At 46.9% G+C, this 20088-nt stretch overlaps 1 pseudogene; it reads left to right on the forward strand.

Moving 5' to 3' along the window:
• The first annotated feature begins 8680 nt into the window (after positions 1-8680).
• Positions 8681-11038, forward strand: LOC141021741 (protein FAR1-RELATED SEQUENCE 5-like; annotated as a pseudogene).
• Positions 11039-20088: the final 9050 nt, after the last annotated feature.

A 20088-nucleotide genomic window follows, 5' to 3' on the forward strand; every position in this document is an offset into this window, starting at 1 on the left:
CACGAGAACATTCGGATGATCCGACAACTCGTCGAGATGTCGGTGCAAAAGAAAGTGTGGATGTAGGGAACATGCAAAAGATGGTGAGGTGATCCCGGATTACCGGGTTCCCAAGGCTCGACGGCATGGCAAATGAGGAGGAACGTGCGATGACATTTGGACACGGTGCAAACACGAGCATCTCATACAACACACATGCATTCGTTCACAAGCGTCATCTCAGGGTCGTCTCAGGGTTATACCTTCAAAGCGTGCATTCGGGGCGGAACGAGTTGGATGCGATGTAGATGGAAGTAGACGTTCTTGTGACGGTCGTAGGAAGAAGTGGTACACGTGTCGAAGATGAACTTAACGAATCTGAGGTAGACGGTAGTTGTACACTTGGTTTTGTCGGATCCACGGCGACGTTAGTCGTACACATACCGTAGAGGAACTTGGTCTTGTGAAGAGGTACTTGGCGGTAGTGGTACTTGGCGCATCCTAGGGTCGTCGTGTCGTGGTACTTGCGATATCTAGGATGGTCTTGGCGTATCCGTGCGTAGAGGTACTTGGCGGATCCGTGGTGCTTGCGGTCTTGGTCACACCAAAAGAGGCAGTTGGCGAATCCATTCGGGGATGAAGCAACGGAGTGATGCTAGCAACTGGTGGAACTCCATGTACAGACTAGGAGCCGTGGAGGACCTGTTCAAGGTAGTGGTCTGGGTGGTGATTGACGAGGCCAGCGATGGTGACTTGGCCATGCAGCACGGGCTTGGGAGGTGCGCGGGGAAACCGGAGTATAAAAGCGTTGAGGAAGGCGTCAACCAGAGGAGGCGCACGGCCATGGCAGGAAGGCGAGGGCGACGGGTAGCAGTGGAGGTCAGAGGGCGCGGAGACGAAGCCTTGTGGTGGTCGGCCGGTGACAGAGGTTGGGCGCGCGGAGGCGCGATGGCGGGCCACAACAGCTACACCTGATACAGCTGTGTGAATGGCTAGTGGGTCCTAGGGACCAGGGTGTGTGCGCGTGCCAGCTGGCCAAAGTTGTATGCGTATTGTATTAAAAAGATGGACTGATGCCGTGGAAAGGCAGGCTGTATGAATGAACTAATTCCCCATCTCGTTCTCTCTTCTCACCTTCTTCTCCAAGTTTCCTCATCCCAAATCCCTCAATCCTGATTCCACCTACTCCGATTGCCTCTGATCTGGAATGGGGTGTTACATCTAGTTATCAGAGCCTTCGATCCTGTCGGAAATTTTTCTCCACAGCTCTAATTCCTCTTGGCCTTGATCTGTAATTCCACCACCGTGGGTGTGGCCTTGCTCCGGCAAGACCACCCAAAATCCCCGGTGGGGTTAGACCGGTTCGGAGCTTGAGCAACGACGCCGTCTAAACCTTCATCACAGACCCGACAGCTTCTGTCCGCCATGGATGACAACACAAACAGCCTCAAATCGATGTTGGAAACCATCTTGTCTCGCCTCGACAAGCAGAAGCTCGACAACGACAAACGGCTCGAGGCCCAGGTCGCCTTTAACGCGCAAGTCTCCCAGGACCTGCGCAACCTCGCTAAGCAAGTGGACCTCACCCAGGCGAACGTCGACAAGACGCGCAAGGCACTGGAGCAGTCGCCGTCTCCGCAGGGATCTGGATTCGCCACCGTCTACAACCCACCGCCGCCACCACCGTTGCGACCCGCACCACAGCAACATGGGTTGCCGCCTTCGCCTCGTCTCACGGATCAGCGACCTCCGCTGTTGGCACAACCAGCCACCGTGCAGCCCTTGGGCACCCAGACGGACGGCCTCCGCTATTGTAATTAGCCGCGCACTACCAACAGACGACCGAGCCGCGACACCACCAATAGCAGTCCAGCGACCACTACATCAAGCCGACAAAGCATGACTTTCCCCGGTTAGACAGCAGCGCGCCCTACCTCTGGCTCGACCGCTACCGTGCGTATTTCAACTTGTACAAGGTCCCTGCACACAGCTGGGTGACCACGGCAACTCTATACATCCATGGCCAGGCCGCGCACTGGCTGCAAGCATTCAGGCAGGTCAACCAGGAGCTAACATGGGAGGTGTTCTGCGCTAGGATAATTGAGAAATTTGGCGCAGGCGAGTTTGAGCTGGAGATGCACAAATTGCTTCAGCTACGCCAGAGCGGTAGCGTGGCAGAGTACAGACAGCTGTTTGATGCCTACATGTACCACCTGTTGGCCCATGATCCGTCGTTGAGCCCGAAATTCTTCATCACCCAGTTCCTGCTTGGGGCTCAAGGACGAGCTCCATGCTGCCGTCCGGCTCCAAGCACCCTCGAGCATCACAAGGGCGTCAGTTCTGGCGCGCATCCAGGAGGAGGAGTTGGGCACACACCACGCGCGCCCACGGCCAGCACCTTCAGCCCGGTCGCCGCCACCACCAGGCCCAGTGCCGCCGCGCCCTGTGGTCGCTGCTAGGCCACAGGGGGACGAGTTTGCGTGTGAGCGGCAGCTCAAGGATTTTAGGCGCGCTAATGGCTTATGCTTCAAATGTGGTGATCGCTACTCCAGAGAGCATCACTACAAACACACAAGCTCAGGTCCTCACAATCCAAGTGGGCAGCTATGGGGAACTTCTCTCGGACGAAGCGATCAATGCACTCAAACTGCTTCACGCGCCAGCGGTTGTTGCACCACCACCAGAGTGTTGCATGCTCTCCACGCATGCTCTGGATGGCACCGACGCACCCAGTAGAATCCGTCTGCGTGCCTTGGCGGGAAATCAAGTTATGTTGCTCCTTGTGGACTCTGGGAGCACGCATAGTTTCATCAACAAGGCATTCGTCGACCGCATTGGTGCCACCACCGAAGAGCTCCCTCCCGTGGAAGAGTGCGTGGCCAATGGTGACCGCCTCACCTGTTCACGCATGGTACTTGATCTGAAATGGTCGCTTCAAGGGCACACGTTCTCCACTCGGATGCGTGAGCTCGAGATCGGTGCCTATGACGGCATACTTGGCATGGACTGGTTGGCTCAGTTCAGCCCCATGACTTGTCATTGGCAGGACAAGTTCATCTCCTTCGACCATGATGGCAAACACGTAACCTTGCAAGGTGTTAGACTGAAGGCCGCCCCGACCATAACAGCGATGGAGCCAGAAGAACTGCGTAAGTGGATTGCTGGCAACGATGTTTGGGCAATGGCCGTGGTGGATGCTCTGCCAACACGACAGGCCCCGCGCAAACCATCAATGACACCACTCAGTGACTTGCTTGAGGAGTTCCAGGATGTCTTCGCGGATCCCAAGAGTCTGCCCCCACATCGTCAGTACGACCACGCTGTTACCTTGGTGGACGGAGCACGGCCAACCAACACACGCCCGTATCGCTACTCTCCGCTCCAGAAGGATGAGATCGAAGGGCAAGTCCGGGAGATGCTCGACTCCGGCGTCATAACCCACAGCGTCAGTCCCTATGCTGCACCAGTGCTTCTCGTCAAGAAGAAGGACAACACTTGGCATTTTTGCATCAACTATAGGAGGCTCAATGACGTCACAATTAAAAACAAATTTCCCCTGCCAATTGTTGACGAACTTCTCGACGAGCTCGCAAATGCCGCACACTTCTCCAAGCTCGACCTTCGTGCGTGCTACCATCAAATCCGCATGAAGGAAACCGACGAGGACAAGACCGCCTTCAAGACACACCATGGGCACTTCCAGTTTTGGGTCATGCCGTTCGGGATGACGAACACCCCTGCAACTTTCCAGTGCTTGATGAATGCCATATTCGCGGCTTACACTCGTAAGTTCGTCATTATATTCCTTGATGGCGTTCTTGTTTTCAGCGAAACATTGGAGGAGCACTTGTAGCATTTGCGATTGGTACTGGAGCTGCTCCGCGAGCACCAACTATATGCCAAGATGTCAAAGTGTTCCTTCGCCCAAGATCACATTGACTACCTTGGACATGTTATCTCCAAGGACGGGGTAGCCACCGATAGTGACAAGACCAAGGCCATGGCAGATTGGTCAACACCAACCAATGCAACCGAGCTGCGAGGATTTCTGGGCTTGACAGGGTACTATCGCAAATTTGTTCCCCATTACGGAATCATCGCTAAACCGTTGACACAGCAACTCACCAAGAAGGGCTTTGAGTGGACAGCACAGGCGCAGCTCGCGTTTGACACACTAAAGCAGGCAATGGTGACAACTCCAGTTCTCGCTCTACCTGACTTCGACAAGCCCTTCTCAATCGAGACAGATGCTTGCGACACAGGAATTGGTGCAGTTCTTGTTCAAGATGGGCACCCAATTGCCTATTTCAGCAAGGCCTTGGGCATCAAGAATCAGAAGTTGTTAACATATGAGAAGGAATTCCTCGCGGTCATGATGGCCGTGGACAAGTGGCGCTCATATCTTCAACGGGGTCCCTTCACTATCGTCAGTGACCATAAAAGTCTTTGCACTGGGGATCAACATCTGGAGATAGCCGTGCAGCGCAAGGCTATGTCAAAGTTAGTGGGGCTACAATTCAGTTTCAAATACAAAAGAGGGGCGGTCAACGGCGCAGCGAACGCTCTGTCGTGCGTCGGCAATCACTTCAGTACAGCAGCTCTCTCTCTCTCTCTGCCAGCCAGCTTGGGTCCAGGAGGTGGCCAATTCCTACACCACGGACCAGGAGACGCAAGACCTGCTCCAACAACTAGCCCTTCACAGCCCGGACGATGATGGGTTCGAGCTATACCGCGGTCTGATTCGACACCAAGGGCGCATGTGGATTGGGAACAACATAGCGTTGCGCACCCGCCTGATCATGCGATGCACGACAGCGCCGTGGGCGGCCACTCTGGCACCACGGCCACATATCAACGCATCAAGAAGGTATTCACTTGGAAGGGCTTGAAATCGGCAGTGGAGGACTACGTGCGGCAGTGTACGGTGTGCCAGCAGGCAAAGCATGAACTCCAGAAACCTGTAGGTAAATTGGCACCCTTGCCAATACCCACAGCACCCTGGCAAGACTTGACAATGGATTTCATGGAGGGCCTTCCGAAATTTGAAGGCTACGACTCAATTATGGTTGTCGTGGATCGCTTCACAAAGTTTGCACACTTTGTTCCCCTTCGGCACCCATTCACAGCAACACAAGTGGCCAGAGCATTCTGGGATAACATAGTCAAGCTCCATGGAGTGCCAGCATCGATCGTTTTAGACCATGACAAGATATTCACAAGTGTGCTTTAGCGGGAGCCCAAACTGCTCTATTCAATGGCCTACCACCCACAGACAGATGGTCAGAGTGAGAGAGTCAATCAAAGCATGGAAATGTACCTGAGATGCGCCGTTCACGATACACCACGCTAATGGCGACGCTGGTTACCGTCTGTCGAGTTCTGGTACAATTCTTATTTCCGTGCCTCGTTGAGTTGTTCACCATTCAAAGCACTTTACGGCAGAGAGGCCATTTTGGGCAGCATGACCACCTGGGAAGACACTCCTACCATGCCTGATGGTGAGGAATGGGACTGCACAGCGCACACAAAGCACCTGCTTGAGCAGCTCGACCGCGCTCAGAAATGATTCAAGAAATACGCAGACCGCAACAGGTCGGAGCGTTCCTTCCAAGTGGGCGAGCAAGTACTTCTAAAACTTCAGCCTCATGTGCAGAAATCAGTTGTCAGTCGACCTTGCGCTAAGTTAGCCTTCAAATTCTTTGGGCCATTCAAGATCGTGGAGAAGATTGGCTATTTAGAATACAAGCTGGAGCTCCCTAAGGATAGCCGGGTGCACCCCGTGTTACATGTTTCTCAACTAAAACCCTTCACTCCCAACTACTCACCAGTTTTCTCAGAGCTACCAAGCACAGCAGACCTGACAGCAGTCGATGCACTTCCGGTAGCTATTCTGGACAGGAGAATGATGAAACAAGGCAATGGGGCAGTGGTGCAGATACAAGTGCAGTGGGAGATACACGGTCCTGCACCGGCGATACCAAACTGCTCCCATTTGGACTGCAGCAGATTCTGAAGATGGTGTTCATTCTGAAGAAGGGGATGAAGGAAATATGCCCTAGAGGCAATAATAAAGTTATTATTTATTTCCTTATTACATGATAAATGTTTATTATTCATGCTAGAATTGTATTAACCGAAAACATGATACATGTGTGAATACATAGACAAACAGAGTGTCACTAGTATGCCTCTACTAGACTAGCTCGTTGATCAAAGATGGTTATGTTTCCTAGCCATAGACATGAGTTGTCATTTGATTAATGGGATCACATCATTAGGAGAATGATGTGATTGACTTGACCCATTCCGTTAGCTTAGCACTTGATCGTTTAGTATGTTGCTATTGCTTTCTTCATGACTTATACATGTTCCTATGACTATGAGATTATGCAACTCCCGTTTACCGGAGGAACACTTTGTGTGCTACCAAACGTCACAACGTAATTGGGTGATTATAAAGGTGCTCTACAGGTATCTCCGAAGGTACTTGTTGAGTTGGCGTATTTCGAGATTAGGATTTGTCACTCCGATTGTCGGAGAGGTATCTCTGGGCCCTCTCGGTAATGCACATCACTATAAGCCTTGCAAGCAATGTGACTAATGAGTTAGTTGCGGGATGATGCATTACGGAACGAGTAAAGAGACTTGCCGGTAATGAGATTGAACTAGGTATTGAGATACCGATGATCGAATCTCGGGCAAGTAACATACCGATGACAAAGGGAACAATGTATGTTGTTATTCGGTTTGACCGATAAAGATCTTCGTAGAATATGTGGGAGCCAATATGATCATCCAGGTTCCGCTATTGGTTATTGACCGAAGACATGTCTCGGTCATGTCTACATAGTTCTCGAACCCGTAGGGTCCGCACGCTTAAAGTTCGATGACGATTGTATTATGAGTTTTTGTGTTTTGATGTACCGAAGGTAGTTCAGAGTCCCGGATGTGATCACGGACATGACGAGGAGTCTCGAAATGGTCGAGACATAAAGATCGATATATTGGATGACTATGTTCGGACACCGGAATGGTTTCGGGGAGTTTCGGTCATATACGGGAGTACCGGGGGGTTACCGGAACCCCCCGGGGAGTTTAATGTGCCAAGATGGGCCTTAGTGGAGAAGAGGAGGGACGGCTAGGGCTGGTCGCGCGCCCCCTCCCCCTCTAGTCCGAATTGGACAAGGAGGGGGGCGGCGCCCCCTTTCCTTTCTTCTCTCTCCTTCCCTTCCTTTCCCCCTCCTACTCCAATTAGGAAAAGAGGGAGTCCTACTCCCGGTGGGACTAGGACTCCTCCCTGGCGCGCCCTCCTCCTGGCCGGCGGCCTCCTCCCCCTGATCCTTTATATATGGGGGCAGGGGGCACCTCTAGACACAACAATTGATCTCTTGATCTCTTAGCCGTGTGCGGTGCCCCCCTCCACCATATTCCACCTCGATCATATCCTAGCGGTGCTTAGGCGAAGCCCTGCGTCGGTAGCAACATCATCACCGGCATCACGCCGTCGTGCTGACGGAACTCTCCCGTGAAGCTCTGCTGGATCGGAGTTCGCGGGACGTCATCGAGCTGAACGTGTGCTGAACTCGGAGGTGTCGTACGTTCGGTACTTGGATCGGTCGGATCGCGAAGACATACGACTACATCAACCGCGTTGTGCTAACGCTTCCGCTTTCGGTCTACGAGGGTACGTGGACAACACTCTCCTCTCTCATTGCTATGCATCACCATGATCCTGTGTGTACGTAGGAAATTTTTTGAAATTACTACGTTACCCAATAGGGGAGAGTGTCACAACACCTACGCCTGATACAGCCGACTCAGCTTCAGTGCCTTTGTGAAGCAAAGGCATAGAGCGCCTTAGCCTACCATATCTGCCACTCGTTTTTCATCCGACGCACATGATAGACTGAAGGCAAAACACACCCAGACTTGCTGTTTTCAAGAGAGACAGAGGCGGGGCGAGGCGTTTTTGCGCGCGGGCTGAAACAGTTCTCCCGCGCCGCTCGACGGAGGCGAGGGTTTGACGGGCGAGCTCACCGAGGAGAGAGAGAGGGAGTTCAGCGGCGTCGTGCCGCTGAGAGAGAGAGAGAGAGAGAGAGAGTCGCACCGCCGCAGAGGAGAGGGAGGAGGGCCTCGCACCGCATCCATTAGAGATCGAGGCGGGGCCGTGGCGAGGCCCGAAGGTTGCGCCGCCGCGGAGGCGAGTGATGATGGTCGTGCGGCAGCGAAGGATGGTTGTCCGCCTGATCTTCCCCGTGATTTCGTTGTGAATCTGCAGCCACCGCCCGCCGTAGGTAATCCAGGTTCAGTTTAGTCCGCTGCTAACTGAATGTTCAGGTTCAGGTTCGACTTTAAATTGCCCATGCGTGTACAGGTTCAGGTTCAGTTTAGGCAACAATATTTATTTGCTTGCACATGCATGTACGACCTGAACAAATTGCCCATGATTTCTACAGGTTTCATGCATTCTGATCACACACACACACACAAGCAATTGCAGCTACAAATTCAGAAAACTTGTAGTAGTTTGTAGTATACAATACATGGTTGTGCAGTATTGTACACAGCACAAGGCTGTGCAGTAGTAATTCTTTCAACTTTCCATCTACAAAATTTGTTATTGTTGTGCAATTTGATCATCTGATTATACATGTATGGCAGATAAATTGGGTTGTGTGCAATGGCATAGTCTGATAAGGGGATGCCTCAAGTTGGCATGTTATTTAAAAGTTCAGAGGAGGCTTGGCTATTTTGGAGAGCATATGGTGGTCGTGCTGGCTTTGATGTGAGGAAAAGGTACAACAATGTGAGCAAATTTGATGGTAAGGTAACCTCTTGCAGATTTGTTTGTGCCAATGAAGGCCATCGAAAAAAGGCAAAGGGAATCCGTTCAGAAGTGCTTCAGAGCTGAAACAAGAACTTATTGCAAAGCTCGGATGAGTCTTACATTGGATCGAGAGTCCGAAAACTTGGAAGTCACTGATGTAGTTCTTGAGCATAATCACCTCCTTCACTTGCCACAAACCCGCCACTTGATGGTGTCCCAAAGGAAAATTTCAGAATTTCAAGCTTTTGAAATCGAAGCAGCGGATGATTCTGGAATTAGGCCTCAAGCTGCATATGAGCTTGCTACTCGTCAAGTTGGTGGACGACTTAATCTCGGCTACACTCCTCGTGATCACAGAAATCATTTGCAAAGCAAGAGGCAGAGGGAGTTGGCTTTTGGTCAGGCGGGCAGCATGTTGAAGTATTTTCAAGACAAAATTGTTGAAAACCCATCATTTCAATATGCTTTGCAGCTGGATTGTCAGGGGGACATAACAAACATTTTCTAGGCTGATGCTAAAATGATGGTCGACTATACACACTTCGGCGATGTTGTCACATTTGATACTGCTTTTGGCACAAACAAGGAATATCCGCCGTTTGGTGTTTTTCTTGGGCTCAACCAGTTTAGGGAGACTACTGTTTTTGGTGCCGCACTAATGTTTGATGAAACATTTGCCTCATTTCAATGGCTTTTCAACTCTTTTCTAGTTGTGCATAATGGAAGGCAACCTAGAACTATTTATACCGATCAAGATATTGCAATGGGAAAAGCTGTAAAGGATGTCTTCACAGAAGCATATCATGGACTATGTACCTTTCACATAATGCAAAATGTTGTCAAACATATATCTCCAGTTAAGGGTGAAGAGAAAGATGAAGACGAAGAACCACATATTCTCACTGATTTTAGCGCTTGTATGTATGGCTATGAGGACCCGGCAGCATTTGAAGAAGCCTTTGTCAATATGAGGTGTAGAATGCACAAGCAAACTTGGTTTGATAGTATCTACAAGGTAAAGGAAAAATGGGCTGAATGTTTTATGCGAGATGTCTTCAGTTTGGGTGTGAGGAGTACACAACTAAGTGAGAGCTTCAACAATTCATTGAAGAACCATTTGAAATCTGATTTTCACATTGTTATATTTTTGAAACATTTTGCAAGGATAGTGGAGGTAAAAAGAAACAAAGAGCTGGAATCTGAATTTGAAGCAAGAAAAGACATACCAAGAATCAAGATGGGCACACCTATGTTGGTACAAGTAAGCAAAGTTTACACTCCAATTGTTTTTGAAGCTTTCCAAAGTGAGTATGAAAGATCCATGGCTGCATGCACTAGATTATTGGATGAAAACAAGTATGTTGTTACTATTGGTACTTTGTATGGTGATTTAACTTTTGAAGATGAGCGTATAGTGATAGGTGATCCTTTGAACCAAACAGCAGTATGTACTTGCAGAATGTTTGAAAGGACGGGAATATTGTGCGGACATGGATTGAAAGTGCTTGATTTGATGAACATAAAAACATTGCCAACACATTATATCTTGAAGAGATGGACTAGGGAAGCACGTAAAGGAAGCATATTGGATAGGCAAGGAAGGAATGTGGTAGAAAATCCAAAACTAGAAGCTCTGCTTCATTACAAGGGACTATCTCATATTTCATGACATGGCATATAAAGTGGCCTACTCTACAGAATGTTGCTTGATATTAGAAAATGCACTTGATTGTGTTGGTCCACAGTTGGAGGAAAAACCCAATGCATCTACTAGTGACATGAATTAACCTAGTAAGGCCCAGGAAAATGATGACCCAAATATGCGGCAAGGAGATGACTTGCTAAGAGCTGCACGACTGAAGAAAAAGGAGGTTCAGTCCAAAAATTCAAAAAGAAAGAATAATTGGCTTGATAAGTTGCACAAGGGCAAGCGCAAGGCAACTAAACCTCCTGCTTCAACCAAAAATGGAGCAAAGGTATATTCTAATCTGGACATAACAAAAAACTGTTTTCATCTATTAATACACTAATTAGTGGAACTTTCATTGGCAGCAAAGAAAGAAAAAGGATGATGTGCAGCCCAAAGTAGACGTGGAGAATGATGGCAGCAAGAGAAGCCCAAATGTAGAGAATGCAAAGTACATTGCCATTGAGAGCTTTACTCAGCTCCTAACAGCTCCCCCTACTTGTGGTGATGGTGATGACAATCTTTATGGTGGAAATTTCTTCTAATGTCTGGATGTTGGTTACATGGTACTTTGGGGGTTAACTATAGTTTTTTGGAAATATTTGGGGGATAACTATAGTCTTTTGTGGCCTAAGTGGACAAGTGAATTGGCCTATTATGTAATAGACTTGGATGATTGATCATCGGTAGTACTTGTTGCTACAAAATTTGAATCATATGCTTCAGACTTTCAATGTCATGTGCTTGAAAATTGCAGGGCTATGCTACAGAACTATTGATTATCAAGTTCTTGCAAATTACGATGTTACCTTGTTCGTATTTCCTTCTCTGATTGCTTCAGATTTTACATGTTATTTGATATAATGTCAACTTGGTACAATGAATTTTAGTCATGGTTTGGTATAGATTGTACACTGAATGTCAATTTTTCCAGTGCCTACTGTCAGATTTTTATCAGCTAACTAACTGACAGCCGAATGACCAGAAAACTAACAACCTGATCTTTACCATCAAATATTTTGTGTGCAAATCTTCAGGCTGGAGAGCGTTAGTGCATCGCTGCTGCCATTCCTCTGTCTCTCCTGAAAACAGCAAGTCTGGGTGTGTTTTGCCTTCATTTTATCTTGTGCGTCGGATGAAAAACGAGTGGCAGGTATGGTAGGCTAAGGCGCTTTGCGCCTTTGCTTCACAAAGGCACTGAAGCTGAGTCCTGATACAGCTGTGTGACTGGCTAGTGGGTCCTAGGGACCAGGGTGTGTGCGTGGGCCAGCTAGCCAGAGCTGTATGCGTATTGTATTAAAAGGATGGACCCATGCCGTGGAAAGGCAGGCTGTATGAATGAACTAACCTAAATACTTCATAGTGCAGCTGCGCGAGCGCACGCACCGCAGCGCAGCTCGTTTGCCGCGACCGGTCGCACATTTTACTCGCATGCACTAAATGACAATTCAACATTTATTGATGATAGCGACAGCTAAGGGGACCGCATCCCATAATTACGGAAGAGATACTAACGCGCATGCATGTGCTGACACACTCGTTATTCCGTTGCATTTAAAAAAAAGTAATAACTTTTCAACCGAGCAAACAAAGATCCGTTTTCACCGTTAGGTTTCTCGCGACGAGATCTTCAAAACTAGATCTCATATGAGCACGTTTTGATAATTTTTAAAAAATAAGCAACTTTGATCCTAAACGAGGCAACTTTAGTTTTAAACATAAGCAACTTTTATTAAATTATATGTACTAATGAATTTATCAAGCAAGTATGTCATATACCACTTAGAAATCACGGCAAATAATATTTTTGACCGTATATGGGCAACTAAGCATCTTCGGTAGCCAACTTTGGTGATGACAACATATTTTGATAGGATAGTTGCATGGATTTGCCAGGACAGTTGCTTGGTTTTGTTATTGAAATTGTTTGTTTTTTGTTAAGATGGTTGCTTGGTTTGTTAGGTCAGTTGCTTGGTTTGCTTAGACATTATGCATTGTGTGTTTTGATAATGTAGTTGCATGGATTTGCCAGGACAGTTGCTTGGTTTTGTTAGGATAGTTGCTTAGTTTTGTTAGGACAGTTGCTTAATTTATTAGGACAATCGATTGGTGACAGTTGCTTGGTTTACTAGGACAGATGCTTGGTTTGTTAGGTCAGTTGCTTGGTTTTTACACAAACCAAGATGATAGGAAGTCATATTAGACAAACAAGAAGAGTTGCTTGCTGATAACACTAAAGTTGCATATATACCACATAGAGTTACTAAAAAAAAGTTCATCGAAACCTATCCATATGGGATCTAGTTTTGAAGAACTCGTCGCAACAAACCCAATGGTGAAAACGGATCTGAATTTCGATACTCGAATCAAAAGTTATGGCTTTTTAAATTTTTTGAAACTCAAATTAATGCATGCGAACTGACGTGGCAGAGCATCTTCCTAATCACGCGGGGGACAGCAGAGTGAGGGACCGGCTCTTCCCTTTTCCAGCGGTCGGACAGCACGCGCAGTGGTCCCTTCCACATTAGGAAGGTGCGCTCGGCTAGACTGTTGCTTGTTTTCGCGCGCGGGTGGTTGATTTCCGTTTCTAGCTGTCTGGTCACGCGCGCGGGTGGCTCCTTCCTTTTCTGGGAGAGCGCTCGGGGCTGCGATCGGGCGCCCGTGCGCCCGCGAGCCACGTCCATGAACTAATTACCCATCTCTTTTTCTCTTCTCACTTCTTCTTCTCCAAGTTTCCTCATCCCAAATCCCTCGATCCTGATTCCACCTACTCTGATCGCCTCTGATCTGGAACGGGGTGTTACAGGGCCATAGCGGGCACGGGTTTGCCGAACCTGCAATTGCTGCAGATGACGACGGTGGAGGAGAGCTTGGGGTCGGCCATGGCGTTAGCTTGGCCATGGAGACGACGGAGGTTGGCGGCTGTTGGGATCATGGAGAGGCGCATGGGGGCGGCGCTATGGTCGCCGGACGTCGCGGACGACGCCGAAACGAGGCACGAGGAGGAGCAACGGGGATGCGCGAGGCGGTAGCTGCGGGCGGCCATCGCGAGATGCAGCAGAGCAGAGGACGAGCGGGGAAAAGAGATGGCAGGGCGACGGGAGGAAGGGAGAGGCCATGGATCGGGCGTGAGGAGCTCCTCTCCCTTGGCTCGATGCGTGCATGTTTGTGTGGCGGCGCGAGGTGCGGAACGAGGAGGACGGGGATCGATCAGGAGACAGCTAGGGTTAGATAGGCACCGGAGTTGGGCCTAGGTGAAGATGGGCCAGTGAGGTTGGGCTGCAGCGAGATGGGCTTCTCTCTCTAATCTCCCACTTCTCTTTTATTTACCAAAAACAGTAAATAGCAAAGAAAGAAAATGAGAGGAAGAAAGGGTTGGAGAAAGAGTTTGGGGATGGGTTTATTTTCTTGGACTCACAAAAATATGCTTCCCAGAAAATAGAAGTTGGCAAGAATACAAGATTTAAATTCAAACTCATTTGAATATCATTCAAATGGGTTTGAATTGGGACTAGGTTTTTTGTGTGGCCAAAAATGTTGAGATTTTTTGAGGAGCCTCAATAAATGGAGAAACAATTATTGGCAAGGTTTGGAGATCGACTCGAAGTAGAAAAGGCATGGGATTTATTTTGCACGTGTGTTATGGTGAATCCCAAATTAGCGGAATATTTATTATAGCTCCTTAATAATAGTAGGAGACTTTCAATATGTTTTAAAGAGAAATCATCATGCGCATTTCCCTCAATTTAAATGGATCAAAGATCCATGCAATTTATTTATTTGAGTTAAAAAAATTAATGATATGATGGCATGATGCAATGATGCAATGCAACCAAGGATTACGAGTCGACGAGTCGTTCCGAGGTTGAGACTCATAGACTAATCGGACTAGTCTTGGACTAGTGCTAGACTAGTCGACATAGTACTGTAGTACTCAACTATGTAGTAAACTGTACAGCACATTACAGTATATACATAATAAAACCAGCAGTGCTAGTCAACACTTGTCAGGCCCAGCCCAGCTCAGCACCGTGCAACACGCCCCCCACCCACCAGCTGGCCCATTTGGCCCAAGTGGCCAGCCTACTTAGTCCCCCAACCACTGGAACCCTAGCTCTCGATCTACCCAATCGCCGCCGCCAGCGCCATCACGCACAGAGCACGCGCGCACGCGACCCGCGCCTCCTGCCGCCTTCCGCCGGCCTCAGCCGCTCCCGCCGGCGAGCCCGCCGACCACCGCCATGCCTCCTTTCCTCTCCCCCCTCTCTCTTCCTCCTCTCTCGTCTCAAGGCCGCGCGCGCCTACGGGTCACGGCCATGGCCGCCGCCTGAGCACGAGCTCCGCCCGGCTGCCGCACTTGGCTGCGCCATCCGCCGTCCCAGCGGTGGGTGGCGGCGGAAGTGGCAGGCCAGTGGGTGCTGGCGGCGCCTCGTCCCAGCTGAGGCAGCTCTCACTGGAGCAAGCCTGGATTTTTTTTAGTCGAACGACTCAAGATGCACGACTAGTCCAGACTAGTCGAAGGACTCGATTAGTCCTTCGACGGCTCGACTCGTATTTGTAGTCTACACGAGAAAAGGAGTCGACAGCTGGAGTGTGACTCGTAGACTAGTCGAGCGACTAGTCGTTCGACTCGTAATCCATGAATGCAACAAACAAGATAAAACACATGGCGATCACGAAATACATGGAAGGCGTCTGGAGCGTCGGTCTCGGGTCGTTACAACTCTCCTCCACTTACAAGAGATCTCGCCCCGAGGTCTAGGATGACAAACAGATGAGGAAGAGAAGAGGTAAAACTAAGTTGCTTTTTAACAAAATTGTGAAACCAACTAACCTTGAGAGGTAGAAAACTTGAAGAAACTAGATGATTCCCCGCGGCGCGGGAACTATTGCCTAAATAAACAGTTTACTCCGCAAAAACAACTCTGCTAAAAGGGCCATCACAATAATGAATAAATGATTCTCTGTTGACAGCCATACTTCAGAATGATATGGCTATAGTGGTACATATGCACTTAGGCAAGATCGATCCTTGTACCATTTATCATTCAAAGTTTGAAGAATAGACGAACAATCAAATTAGAGGACTATGTGGTCATTTACCCGCAGACCGAACTTTCAAGCTTCAACTAAAACATCACCACCTAGCTATAACTCGAGTCTTGATTGTGCAAACTCTCCATCAGAACTTCCATGTACATTACTTTGATCCATCCAACAACAAGGGGTAAACAAATGTTATTAGTCATGATAGAATCGTAAGGTTTATCCTTCTAAACATACCACATCAAATGCGTAGTGAAGTGCACTTCCCAACAATTCTTCAGCAGGAGAATTTGTAGTCGACACTTGAGCCAGAGTGAGAAAGAGAGAACATAATTAAAATATTGCATAGTAACTTAGTAAGGGAAGATATTTTTCTCTAAAAAGTCAAATTTCTTAGTATGTGTAACTATTTCCATACAGCATCATTCATCAAAGAACACTTCTGCACGTTTACAAAGTAAATTCAATGGACATCTTCAGCAATGCACGATAGTAAGATATGTGCAAATGTGAACCCAAAAAGGGAATGAAAGAACAGAAGTTGCATCAACAGGATGATAGCATTGTCTTCACGAATGGTCTGGTAACATGGTGAATAAAATTTTATGTTCTGTGCAAACACAATGCACCAGGGAAAATTAGAGCATCGATAGAATGTTTGCAGGCCTTAATTGTTTTGGGATCTCTGGTGTTACCTAAATAGTCGTTACACTAGTATCTTTTCTGCCGTAGCTGACTACATTGTAGATGTGTGAATCCCATTGCCATAATAGTGCTCCTTCTCCTGACCAAGCCGATGCTTCAACCGGCTGTTACTACTGCTAGACACATCATGCAGAGCGTTCATTGGATGGCGAGAGTACTGCATGAGAATCATAATCAAAATACAAATTAAGCAAATCAAATACCAATAGGGAGAAATATAGTTTGCAGAAGAATCATAACCCCATACCTCTTTTATTTGTCACCTTGTGAATCAGACAACCCAAATTTTGTGAACTTTAGTGAGCTTGTGACACCTGCAGGGAACTCTTGAGTGTGACTAAGCAAATAAAAGGAGCAAAAGTAGCACATGAGTGTTAAGAAACTTGAATCTTTGTCTTAAGAGGCCATAATTATCATATTTTCAGTTCTCACAAAATAAGTACATGATTTCTGGAACAATATTCTCAGTTTCAGAGATCTGCCCACGACCATGCAAATGATGAAACTCCAGAATAATCAATTTTATGCATCCATGGTATATCCTCTTTACTTAAATCTACCTGGAACACTTGTATAGAGGAATTAATTATTGTGGAATTCCAGTGAAGAAAGGAAGCGAGCCTTCAAACTGTTGCACGTGTTTATCTGTTCCGAATTAATTATCTGTTCCGAATTAATTATTACTTAAATCTTCCATGCAAATGATTACCGGTAAAACATGTATATGACTTGCCTTGGAAACATAAACTTACAGGTACCTTCAAACTGTTGCATGTGTGGGATGTAATCTTCAGAAAGAAAAGGAAAATTAGAAAATGGTTCAGAGTTAGACACCACTAAGTATCATGTCACTTCAAAATTGATTGATTTACTTTGTTTACTGGGTAGCTCGTGATGTTTTATAATTTGTCCACCGGAAGCATGAAGAAACAGAAATAGTTGCAAAATTTCAGCAACTGCTTTTTCCTTGCCAATGGTTTCAGTGACTTCAGTGCCCCTTTTGTGTGTACACATCAAGATCTCGAGCAAAACAGATTGAAATACTTACAGAGGGTGCCATACGAGAGCACATCTAAGTTAAAAAAATTCAATGAAACAATGAATATATTCACAATGTTATCAGAATCAGTCAAATCTAGTAGCTGCATATATAACATTTTAGCACACCAAAAGAGAATGCATAGTACTGAAAAACACCAAAATTATTCTATGAAAATCACTAGTTAAATCACCAAAAATATACTACAAGGAGAGCGGGGAGTCAATGGAGGCGATGATACCCACCTGGAAGTCAGGAACCCACCGCACCGGCAGCGTCTGTCTCTCCGCCGACAACCATGAGACCATGGCCAAGGAAGGAGCAGGAGGGATGTTCTTCAGAAAAAGGCTTCCTACAACACCCAAACAAAGCTATAAATCAAAATAATTGCTCAGATCGGAGGACATATAAGAGGAAGGAGATCCATCCACCTTTGGTGCAGGTGATGTTGGAGGAGGACGCCGATGGTGGCGCATGTGACTCATCGGGAGCTTTGGTGGACATCGGGGCGCGGGGCTTGGTCCAGCGTAGCTTGCGGGGCTCGATTCATCTGCAGCAAGAACCAATTTAAGGGCGGTGATCATGTGGACCGGATCGGCAGCCGCGTGCGGCTCTGCCGGCGACGACCAACGAAGGCTTGTCCGGCGGCGGTACGATGCCATCAGCACCCCGGGCACTTCTGAAGGTGATGATCTTCCCGTAGTTGTGCAACGGCCGATGCGGAGATGAAGATGGTGATTTGTTTCCTGAGTGGAGCCATACAGAGGAGAAGAAGATGAAGGGGAAATAACGCTGGTTGTGGGAGAGGATGAGATCTGCGTGGAGGTGGGATAGGATGGATGTGGGCTGTTTTGTTCCAGTGGGCTTCTGTTACGAAGAGGAAACGACAGGTCGCTTCAGTGACCAAGGCTGGTTGCGTACTAATGAAAATTAAATCCCACTTGTGTAACTAAATGCAACACATGGCATTAGCTACAAAAAAATAGAGTTGCTGATGTGGCAAAGCTGCTGAGGTGGATAGGCTGCATGTCAAGATAAATCAAGTAGCGGGGGTGAACTTCTTAAGTATATAGGATGACATGACGGAGATGAAAGAAATTGAAACACTCCGTTAGACAAGAGGAACAAGTGATATGACAAGAACCAAGAGCTCAAGGAACAATATAGACTTTGAACCCACTTTGGTTGAAGAGAAGCAAGGAAAGAAGAATTTGGGAGCACTCCGACTGAAAAGAGGGGCAAGATTGATAAGATAAAAGGACCTTGGATAGAGGACACAACACTCCCGTTGAATGGAGAAGCAAGGAAAATAACATGATATTGAGAAAACGAGATGATTGGTCGAAGAGAGCAACATCACAATGCCTCCGGAACTAACGAATAGAAGCTAGATCGTCGGAATAAGAGAACGAAGAAGGAAATGACAACTTCTACCACAATTGAGTTTGGAAAGCATCTGTAGAAAGAAGGATTGAATGGAGTTGTTGGAAAATCAATAGCGAAAAGAATAAGCTTGTTGCGGGCTTATGGAAAACATTTCAAAATTATGAGGTGACGACCGGCCACTAAAGGAAACAATTGATTGGTTGAGATCAAGAAAAAGATGAAAAACTTCTTTCGCCGAGAGGATAGGAGAAAACTTCGATCATTGATAAGCACCACAATTAGCACAATCCCTAGGGAAGGCTTTAGGTGAAATATAACCCAAGATAACTCCAACAGAGAAATTGCTGGTTTGAAAAGATCTCATGGACGAAGAGAAAATGAAGGATTTAAAATGTCTCATTCCTGACAACTTGAATCACGAAGGGAAATTGTCAAGAATGACATAACACCACCTCAAAAGATAAGATAGAAAGAATTGCACTTCGAAATGCAACATGAAGAAAGCTTGAGCTCCAACAAGAATCTTGAAGAACACTCCGAGAATGAATTAAATCCTTGATGAACCACCATGTAGAGCCTCTGTGAAGAACTTCGGTAATGGAAGGATTATATAAAAGAATTGAAGGTTGAAAAGAAACAAGAGTTGGAGACTTGGAGTGATTTAGATGGATCTTCATGACGAAATAATGAGAAAGCTTTGAACTCTGGAAAAGAAAGATGAATAGCTCGAAACCGAGAATTACTTCATCATGAACAAACTCCGGAGAAAGGGATTAAACACTTGGATGAAGCAAGAATAAGAATTATATCATGCGTATCCTTCACCAATTTAAATTGATGACAAGAAAACGGATTTGGCATACTACTTATTCTCGTTGAAAGGGTTAAGAAAGATATAGCGCAACTTGGAAGATTTTCAACGAACCACCGGTAGGATTTTAGAAAGAACGAATGAATTGATACGATAACAAAGCAAGAGGAACCTTGAACAAACCACCGTAAGAATTGAAAACGATTGCAGAAAAGAGAACGAATCACTGGGAAGAATTAGAAAACGAACGAAGATACTTGAGGGAATTTAGATGCAAGAGAAAGAGGAGATCATGAGCAGACTAAAGAATACTTGAACAATGCACCGGTAAGAATATGGAGAACGAGAGCTGAAAGTTGAGAATGAAGAATTTCTTCTAGAATGACTGCCTTCGGAGAATCGGAATGAAAACAACTCATGAAAAGATTTGGGACGGTCATGAAAAGAATTTCTCATGACTCGAAACGATTGAGAGGATGGCATGAGCTTGCATCATGAATCTTTGAGAGAACATATAAGATTTAAGAGAAACTCTTCTTCGGTCTTCAAAGCTGAGAATGCCGACGAGAAACACCACCGAAATTGTTGAGGCACTCCGGAAAAATTAA

This window comes from Aegilops tauschii, chromosome 4 (genome assembly GCF_002575655.3).
Source record: "Aegilops tauschii subsp. strangulata cultivar AL8/78 chromosome 4, Aet v6.0, whole genome shotgun sequence".
Lineage (NCBI taxonomy): Eukaryota > Viridiplantae > Streptophyta > Magnoliopsida > Poales > Poaceae > Aegilops > Aegilops tauschii.